Here is a 10,819-nt window from a genome sequence, read left to right as displayed (position 1 = left end):
CTCTAAATTAAACATTATCATATGTATAGCAAGAAATGTAGTATATATAGGATTTGTACTATCTGCCATTTCAGATATCCACTGGGGGTGTGGCAAGGTTTTGCTAACCTCGTGTATTAGTCCATTTTTGAGTTGCTATCAAGGAGTACCTGAGACTGGGTAATTTATAAAGAAAAGAGGTTTAATTTGCTCATGCTTTTGCAGGTTGTACAAGCATGGCACAAATATCCACTTGGCTTCTGGTGAGAGCCTCAGGAAGCTTACAATCATGGCAGAAGGTAAAGGGGGAGCAGGCACATCACATGATGAGAGTGGGAGCAAGAGAGAGAGATAGGAGGTGCCACACACTTTAAACAACCAGATCACAGCAAGAACTCACTTATCACCAGAAGTATGGTGCTAAGCCATTTGGTGAAGGATCTGCCCTCTTGATCCAAACACCTCCTACCAGGCCCCACCTCCAACCTCCAACACTGGGGATTACATTTCTTTTTTCTTTTCTTTTCTTTCTTTCTTTTTTTTTTTTGAGATGGAATCTTGCTCTGTCATCCAGGCTGGAGTGCAGTGGTACATTCTTGGCTCACCGCAACCTCTGCCTCCCGTGTTCAAGTGATTCTCCTGCCTCAGCCTCCCGAGTAGCTGGGATTACAGGCACGTGCCACCACGCCTGGCTAATTTTTGTATTTTTAGTAGAGACAGGGTTTCACCATGTTGCCCAGGCTGGTCTCGAGCTCCTGATCTCAAGTGATCCACTTGCCTTGGCCCTTCAAAGTGCTAGGATTACAGGCATGAGCACTGCACCCGGCCTGGGGATTACATTTCAATAGGAGATTTGGAGGGGACAAACATCTAAACCACATCACCCTATTCTAAGGAAACAGAACTTCCTTGTGGAAATGGGATATCCAGCTCCTTAGTCCTCTGCTGTGGGGAGGGTATTAATAATAATGTTAGATTATTATTTTGTGGACAGAACTTTCCTAATCAACAAGAAACCAAGTTTAATTCCTAAGATCTAAACCAGTCAGATAGAAATAACCCAACACAAAGAAAAGAGGAAAGTATTTGGATGGTTTGGCCTAATGTGTTCCTTTTGAATTTTAATTTTTATTTATAAAAGATAATCGCTTGAAACTACTATCAGTTTCAAGCAGAAACTAGTTTGAAACTCACACTCACTACCCAGGTTTTGTATATGTTAACATTTTGCTTCAAATTTTTTTTTAAATAAAATATTTATACTCAACCAAAGACCTGCCCTTCTTTTATCCCTCTTCTATGAGTGGGTTTGTGTCATTCATCCCAGGAATACTGTTATATTTTGCTATATTTTTGTGTTAGCAAAATAAATAGTAAGTTTGTATGTTTTGAAACTTTATATAAAAAGGCCTAATACTGTGTATATCTTTTGTTACCTGATATTTTCACCCAGTGTTCTCATATGGTAGCTCCATTAAACTTCTGTATTCTACCAAAAAATAAACTAGTTCATTGCTTATTTATTTCCATCGTATTTCTTGTGCTTTCTACTTACCATGCTTTTCTTTGATTTATTTTTTCCACCTCTCTTACTATCTTCTGTTTATTTATAGTGTTTTCTTTGTTTCCTTTTCCTCTATTACTTTAGAAATGATACGTTCTATTTTTATTTTTCTAGCCTTTATCCTTACATTTTTAACACAAACAACTGCCTTCAAAATCTGCATTCTCCTCCCAAATAATACAAAGACCTTAGATTTTTAACTTTGATCAGCTCTAGTCACATGCCATATTGTTATTGTCTAAAGCTGTGCTAATACAATAGCTACTAGCCATATGTGGCTATTTAAATTTAAATTAATCAGTGTTAGATAAAATTAAAAATTATTTTCCTTAGTTGCATAGCCACATTTCAAATGTACAATAGTTACATGTGGCTAATGGCTACCAGATTGGACAGAGCAGATACAGAACTTTTCCATCATTGAAAAAAAAAAAGTACTGCAGGACAATCCTAGTTATTTACATCTAGTTTTTAACTCTCCGCCTAGTCATTATTCATTTATTTATTTACTTACTTATTTATTTTTGAGATAGAGTCTCACTCTGTCGCCCAGGCTGGAGTGCAGCGGGGTGATCTGGGCTCACTGCAAACTCCGCCTGCTGGGTTCACGCCATTCTCCTGCCTCAGCCTTCCGAGTAGCTGGGACTACAGGCGCCTGCCACCACGACCGGCTAATTTTTTTTTGTTATTTTTAATAGAGACGGGGTTTCACCTTGTTAGCCAGGATGGTCTCGATCTCCTGACCTCGTGATCCACCCGCCTCGGCCTCCGAAAGTGCTGGGATTATAGGCATGAGCCACTGCACCTGGCCTTCTAGTCATTATTATTAGTATTGATTTTTAGAGTCAAGACTTTCTTAGATTTACCTTTGTGTTTATCAATTTATTTGCTTACCGTTGTTTTTTGCATTTATAGGGATATAAAATATAAATCCTCAGCAAAGAATATTAAATTATTTTTCATATTATATCTCCATTTCTCCCACTCTGCCATCTCATGAGCAATTTCCTCAGCTCAATCTCCTAGTTTATCTCTTTTCAAATAGGTATGCTCTGCTTTCAACCAGTCCATTAATTTAGTCTTTCAATAATGTATTTTTGAATCCTAAAAGTATGATTTGTTCAAATCTACTTTTCTTTGAGGGTCTTGTTCTGTCCTGAGTATTTCTCTACTTTTTAAAAACATTTCATTTTAAATATGTTAATTTTAGAGTGTAATCGATTTTTCTGGACCTCAGTTATCTAAACTATGAAATGGAGCTTTAGACTAAATGGCCTGTAAGGTGACTTCCAGCTCTGAAATTTTAGTATGTACTCCGACATTCATTTATTTTTTTAATAAATATTGTCGGAGTACTTTGCATTTCCAAGTAATGAAGGTGGTACTGAAGCATGCCAGTGAATAAAGAATGATTATTTTAAAAGCCACCTTCCCCAGACCTCTACAGGCTCTGAGCCAACACCTTCAGTTTTCTCATATCCCCTTCCTGTATTAACATAGAGAGAAACAGGTGGCTGACCAGATGGACAGAGGCCAGGAAAAATTTCCATCTGGGTTTGGTTTCAGATCAGAGATATTTTTTGGAGGCTCATCAAAGAATCCAGTGAAAGGCTGGGAAAAAGAGGTGAACATTAGATCTCTAAGCTTCTCAGATATTTTTGTTTTGATCCTTATAGTACATAAAACATAAAATTAGAGTTCCAACAGCTTTTCTACACTCTCTAAAACCAGCAGAATACAGGAGGGCTGGAAGAACAGTAACAAAGGACTGTGTTTCTTTTTATCTAAAGATTCCTGAAATTGACCTGGAAGAACGTAGTAAGACGCTGGAAGGGAACTGTGGGTATGACTTGAGGTGAGGGATAGGAGAGGTGATTTTATTATATTTCTCTGAAGGGCAAGTGATTGATCAATACAACCATTTCTGCAGCTTGTATCTCACAGTGCCTCACAAGCATCTTTCAGGTTTTGCTCCTGTGTTGTCAAATGTTCGGTGAGTAAAGGATACAATGAGATTCAGTTGTCCCAAGCCCTGGCTTCTATCAGCCTATCACACTGATGGTGTGAATGCTGTGGATAGGAGATATAGTTTCTCAGGAAAATAACATAGAACCAATTAAAAGAAATATTCAGCTCATTTCAAGGAGCATTGGCTCTCCAGCCCCCTTTCTAACCAGATGCAGTCATAAGGCTTTTATAATTTTATTTATTTCTTTTGCTAGGTTTTTAGAATAAACTTGATTAAGGCATACTTTATGTATACTTTCCCTTATTGAGACATAATTTGTATATGGTACTTTGTTTTAAAATTCAACAAAATATAACTTCCCTTCCTTTTCTATACTGTCCCAGACAAAGTTTTTTGTTTTTTGAGATGGAGTCTCGCTCTGTTGCCCAGGCTGGAGTGCAGGGGTGCCATCTCGGCTCACTGCAAGCTCCACCTCCCGGGTTCACGCCATTCTCCTACCTCAGCCTCCCAAGTAGCTGGGACTACAGGCACCCGCCACCACACCCGGCTAAGTTTTTGTATTTCTTAGTAGAGACGGGGTTTCACCGTGTTAACCAGACAAAGTTTTTTGTTTTGTTTTGTCTTGTTTTTGTTTTTTGAGACGGAGTCTCACTCTGTCTCCCAGGCTGGAGTGCAGTGGCGCGATCTCGGCTCACTGCAAGCTCCGCCTCCCAGGTTCACGCCATTCTCCTGCCTCAGCCTCCCGAGTAGCTGGGACTACAGGCGCCTGCCACCATGCCCGGCTCATTGTTTTTTGTATTTTTTAGTGGAGACGGAATTTCACCGTGTTAGCCAGGATGGTCTCGATCTCCTGACCTCGTGATCCGCCCGCCTCGGCCTCCCAAAGTGCTGGGATTACAGGTGTGAGCCACCGCGTCGGGCGCCAGACAAAGTTTTGAAACTAAATGTCAAGGTTGAATTCTTCTTTTGACTACCGACGTTTTGGGAGACTTGACTGTCTCGGAAAATTTCTTTTCCTTTGCGTTAACTATAAAACAACTGTTCATTCTAACTAAAGATCTAAATAAAGATCTTTAACATTTGTATGCTTTCTGTAAGCCCTTGAGGCACTGTGTCTAATTTACGCTACCTACGTATAATTTTTATCCCTCTGTATTAGCCTGTTTTCATACTGCTGATAAAGACATACCCAAGACTGGGTAATTTACAAAGAAAAAGAAGTGTAAAGGCTTCACAGGTCCACGTGGCTGGGAGGCCTCACAATCATGGTGGAAGGTGAAAGGCACATCTTACATGGTAGCAGACAAGGGATAAATGAGAACCAAGCAAAAGCTGAAATCTCTTATAAAGCCATCAGATTTCGTGAGACTTATTCACTACCACCAGAACAGTATGGGGGAAACTGCCCCCATAATTCAGTTATCTCCCACCAGGTCCCTCCCACAACACGTGGGAATTATGGGAGTTACAATTCAAGATTTGATTCGGGGGTGGGGACACAGCCAAACCATGTCACCCTCCTTTACCCTCATTCCTGCTTCTATCCAAATAACTTTTCTGTCTGTCAGTTTTCCCTCTGAAATGTCTTGCCCTCATCGTTTCCTTTCTGATCCCTTTTTGAACATCTTTTCCTGGCCTCGTTTCTTTTTCGTTGTTGTTGTTTGCTTTATTTTGTTTTGTTTGTTTTTTTTTTGAGACAGAGTTTCACTCTTGTTGCCCAGGCTGGAATGCAATGGCTCAATCTTGGCTCACTGCAACCTCCGCCTTCTGGATTCAAGCGATTCTCCTGTCTCAGCCTACTGAGTAGCTAGCATTCCAGGCGTGCGCCACTATACCCGGCTAATTTTTGGTATTTTTAGTAGAGACAGGGTTTCACCATGTTGGCCAGGTTGGTCTCAAACTCCTGACCTCAGGTGATCCGCCCACCTCGGCCTCCCAAAGTGCTGGAATTACAGGCATGAGCCAGTGAGCCTGGCCCCAGCCTCATTTCCTTTTATTTGATTGAAATAATTAATTCTACACATGCTCTGGCCAGATTAATGTTCCTAAAGCACAACTTTGATAGTCTCTCCTTTGCTCAAAAGCCATCAATAGCTCCCTTTTTCCTACTAAATCAGGCAGTGTACTTATTCTGTTGGCTGTGACCTCTAGACTCAGGCCTAATGTACCCAGCTGCTTTCAGTCGTACCCTGTACTCACCTTTCCTGTGGACCCTTCATTCTAGTCACATTAGTATCTCCTAAAGGCTTGGCCATGTCTGCCTTTACTTAAGATGTCCTTGCTGCCACATCTCTCTAGAGGCAATATTGCCCACTTTTGATCCTCAAATCAAATACTCCCTCCTCTCATTAGCCTTCCCTCAATCAATGAAAATTTATATGTTATTTTTAATAAATATGATGCTTTATACTATGCCTATATCATGTATTTTTAACTCAATTAAAATATTTTAAAATAAGAAATACCTGTTCACTTAATATTGAAGTAAATTCTACTGAGTGTAAAGGATTAGATTCTACATTTGAACCTTAACCTATTCATTTGTTTTTTTGTTTTTCGAGACAGTCTCACTCTGTTGCCCAGTTTGGAGTGCAGTAGTGCGATCTTGGCTCACTGCAACTTCTGCCTCTCAGGTTCAAGCAATTTTCCTGTGTCAGCCTCCGGAGTAGCTGGGACTACCATGCCTGGCTAATTTTTTGTAGAGATGAGGTTTTGCTGTGTTAGCCAGGCTGGTCTTGAACTCTTGACCTCAGGTGATCCACCTGCCTTGGCCTCTCAAAGTGTTGGGATTATAGGCGTAGCCACCGTGCCCAGCCCTCATTTGTTCTTAAATGCTATTTGATATAGTAATAAAGATCTGGGTTCAAATCCTACCCCTGCCTCTTGCTAGTACAGAATTCTGAGATCTTTTAAACTTTAGTATTCTCACTTGTAAAATGAGGATTAAAAATGACCACTTCACAAGGTGAGGTAAAAATTAAATGAGATTTTATGGTTTATAAAGTGCTTAGCAAAGTGTCTGGCACATAGTACTTGCTCAATGAATGGTTACTATTATTTCAAGCTAAATCATAAACTATTTCAAGAGAGATTTTTATACTCTAAAGTTTTCTGTCTAATGTAGCAGTCAGTATCCACATGTAGTGATGAAACACTTGAAATATGGCTAGTCTGAATTGAGATGGGGGTAGTACACATGGGATTTTTAAGACAACAAAAAGGAAAAAAAAAGTAAAAGTAATCCCAGCACTTTGGGAGGCCTAAGTGGGGGAATTGCTTGAGGCCAGGAGTTCTAGACCAGCCTGAGCAACATAGCGAGACCCCCCAACTCTACAAAAAATTGAATTAGCTGGGCATGGTGGCACATGCCTGTGGTCCCAGCTACTTCGGAGCCTGAGGCATTGCTTGAGCCTGGGATGTTGAGGCTGCAGTGAGCTGTGATTGAGAAACTGCACTCCAACCTGCGTGATAGAGCAAGATCCTGTCAAAAAAAAAAAAAAAAAAGAAAGAAAAAAGAAAAAATTCTCAACACTTTTAAATATTGATTACATGTTGAAATGGTAATATTTTGGATATGTTAGGTTAAATATATTACTAAATTAATTTCAACTGTTTCTTTTTTACTTTTTAAAATGTGGCTACTATAAAATTTAGAATTATGTATGTGTCTTGCATTATATTTCTATCGAACAGTACTGATCTAAAAGTCTTTGTTCCAGGACAGAATTAGGTATACAGATTACAGATGCTTTACTAATATTTGATTGTTTGGTATAGCTAAAGCTCTTCATCATTTTTAAAAACATTTATTTCTTTTTTCCCCTACCATGCCAATGTACATCATTTTATTACATTAAGGGACTGTATCTTTAAAAATGCATGCTTACAACAAATCTAGACAGATTTACAGAATGGAGTTATTATTAGAGCATTTCATATGCTATATTCATATTCACTCAATTTGTTTTTAGTCATTTCCTTCTGCAAATCTGTGGCTCTAAGCATTGAAGCAAAGCTCTTCAGAGCATCAGTAAAGACTTGTACAATTAAGAATGGGGGCTCAGCCAGGTGCAGTGGCTCACACCTGTAATTCCAGCACTTTGAGAGGCCGAGGTGGGTGGATCATGAGGTCAGGAGTTCAAGCCTGACCAACATGGTGAAACCCCGTCTCTACTAAAAATACAAAAATTAGCCAGGCATAGTGGCGCCTGCCTGTAATCCCAGCTACTCAGAAGGCTGAGGCAGGAGAATTGCTTGAACCTGAGAGGTAGAGGTGGCAGTGAGCCGAGATGGCACCACTGCACTCCAGTCTGGGTGACAGAGCGAGACTTCGTCAAAAAAAAAAAAAAAAAAAAGAATGGGGGCTGGGCATGGTGGCTCATGCCAAGGTGGTAGGATCATTTGAGGCCAGGAGTTTAAGACCACTCTGGGCAGCATAGTGAACCTATCGCTCAGAAAGAAAAAAAAAAAAAAGAATGGAGATGACTTCTTATGGACTAAGAAATCAGATTATTGAAATTAACCTTGGCAAATACCAATGAATCACTAATTGTTGGCAAGCCAACTGTGTTGTTATATTTAATGGGAAAATCAGGATCACTGATGTTCTCTGTCTGGCTCCTGGATTTTCCGGCTCTTTTTAGCATATCTAACCGGAAGGACTCCAGGAAGCAACAAAAGAGTGCAAAAGGGAGACAAGAAAGATGATCAGACTCTTTTATTTATTTATTTATTTATTTATTTATTTATTTATTTTTTGAGACAGAGTTTCACTTTTGTCACCCAGGCTGGAGTGCAATGGCGTGATCTTGGCTTATTGCAACCTCCGCCTCCCGGGTTCAAGCGATTATCCTGCCTCTGTCTTCCAAGTAGCTGGGATTATAAGTGCCAGCCACCATGCCCAGCTAATTTTTTTGTATTTTTGGTAGAGACGGGGTTTCACTATGTTAGCCAGGCTGGTCTCGAACTCCTGACCTCAGGTGATCCACCTGCCTCGGCCTCCCAAATTGCTAGGATTACTGGTGTGAGCCACTGTGCTGGCTGACCAGACTCTTTTAAAAGAGTCTTCTAAAGGAGTCCATTTGGTATTCCATAATGTTCCTTGAGCATGGAGTAAACACATCTGATGGCTTCCAACACTGTCAGAATCCGAGCCAAACAATACCCTGCCTATGTTATTTTTTTTAGCCAATTGGACTTCCAGCAGAAAAAGGTCCCCACTCAAGGAAGTGTCTGGGTTGGTTGTATTGTAAGTTTTTTGGTGGAAGTGGGAAGGGGGCTTGAATTTGGTTGTCTGAATTGTTTCAGAATGCACTACAGTGCTTCCTCCCCTTCTCCTATCCCTTGACTCCTCTCCAACTACCATTCACCACTACTACCAATGGTTAACATTTATTTAATGCTTACTACATACCAGAAGCTTTTTTCAGTAGTTTACATCTGTTATGACTTCACTGGATACTTAAACCTTTATTTGAGTTAGATACTACTAACCTAATTTGAAAGGTGAAGAAACTGAGGCACAGAGTGGTTAAGTAAGTTGCCTAGTCGCACAGGTAATATACAGAGCAGCCAGAAAGAGTAACCACATCTGCCTGTCTTGGTGCTTGAAACTCTAGATGCTATAGCATCTGAAGATTCTGACATCACACGGCAGAACTGTGAGGTTAGGGCAAGCCTGCACCTGCAGATGATTCCTTGAGCTGCTGTGACACCTGGAGGCATAGATTTGCTCACCTCCAAGCTTTGGTGGCCTTTGAGTAAATGTCAAAGACTACTAATGAATTATGGCACTTTCCTGAGTGCCTAAACAAGTTATTAATTACAGGGTATTATTTGAAATGTTTTGCAACATATAATGTTCATTAGTTTGAACAAAGGTATATATAATTCCATGTAATAATATTTATTGTGGATTTGTACTGTGTCTTTGGGTATTTTTTGGACCCTGAGGACATAGAAAAATGGCAGTATTACATCTATTTTGCAATCTCTTTGCAATCTTGTTTTCTTTCCATTCTCTTCATGTATACTCTGCTCTCCAGGGAGCCCCCTAGCGTTTAGGCAGCCTTGGAGATGGGCTTGAGTCCATTAAAGTCTAGGGTGGAAAGAAAATTGAAATGGAGGAAAGCAGGAATGTGACCCAAGTATGGAAACTGTAGATACACTACTTTATTAGCTTATATGTGCTTTTTAATTTTGAATCAGGATAGAGGAGGACCATGGGCTAAGCTCAGCTGGACTTTTTATGAAATATGTACAAATGCCCCTAATTTTTCTGTAGCAACAACCTGATTGATTTTGGGCAGTTTGCAGGTGGGATAACAAAGGAAACACATTTTCTCTGCTTAAAGATTTCATGCCCTAATGAAAGAAGGGAGAAACACCAATTAAATAGCGGTGTGTCCTTCACAGCTGAAGATGATTATATTGGGACAAATCAAGTCTTTATCAAAGACCATGGCATGATTAATTCATTAAATAGAATTGTCTTTACACAGTTTCCAAATTTGCCATTAGCTCATGGAATGTTAGAGTAAGACAGATTATCAGAGATATTCTAATTCAGTTTCTTCATTTTATACTGTACATAAGGAAACAAGCCAAGAAAAAAGTGTGAGAATCAAAGATATGGTTTTCAGATTTCCACTCTTTTGGACTTTCTACTACAAATGACTCGACTTCTTTGCTAGTTTGAACTAAGCTTCCTGGTTCTTTTAGTGTTAATTTCAAATTGTTTCCAGAGCAGAGGATATCTCAGTACTCGGTCCAATAAATTCATAAAATAAGAGTTATGAGTAAAAAGTCTTAAGTAAATCAGTAATTACCTCTTGCTATATAACTGCAAACAGTATCTTTATTCTAGAATTTTCTTTCTTTCTTTTTTTTTTTTTTTGCCCGTTAATAAACACAAAAGCAAGCAGTCAAATGACAGCCTTTTTGCTTTGGCTAAGGATTGATTTATCTGCCCACTAGGATGGCACAAAACATATAGTAACTATAAACTGAATAATAACTAGAAATACATATACCCACACAAATAGATGGCATATATATTTTGTTTAGGCAGATTATTCTTAGAATATTTATCAGTACATAGTGAGTCCTGAAGACTTTAAAACATAAGCTAATAGTTGGCTGAAATTTCAGATAAAGAGTTATCAAATGTCTGATGTTGGGCAATCTAGTATTTCAGCTTCTTGTTCAGTAAAATTAAAAACACATGCTGGGGCAATGGGCTTGCTCTTTATTGTGCAAAGTGGTTACATGGGTGTAAGCACAGGTAAAAATTCACTGAGCTGTACACT

This window comes from Pongo abelii, chromosome 5 (assembly GCF_028885655.2).
Source record: "Pongo abelii isolate AG06213 chromosome 5, NHGRI_mPonAbe1-v2.0_pri, whole genome shotgun sequence".
Classification (NCBI taxonomy): domain Eukaryota; kingdom Metazoa; phylum Chordata; class Mammalia; order Primates; family Hominidae; genus Pongo; species Pongo abelii.
Note: the sequence above shows the minus strand (reverse complement) of the source record.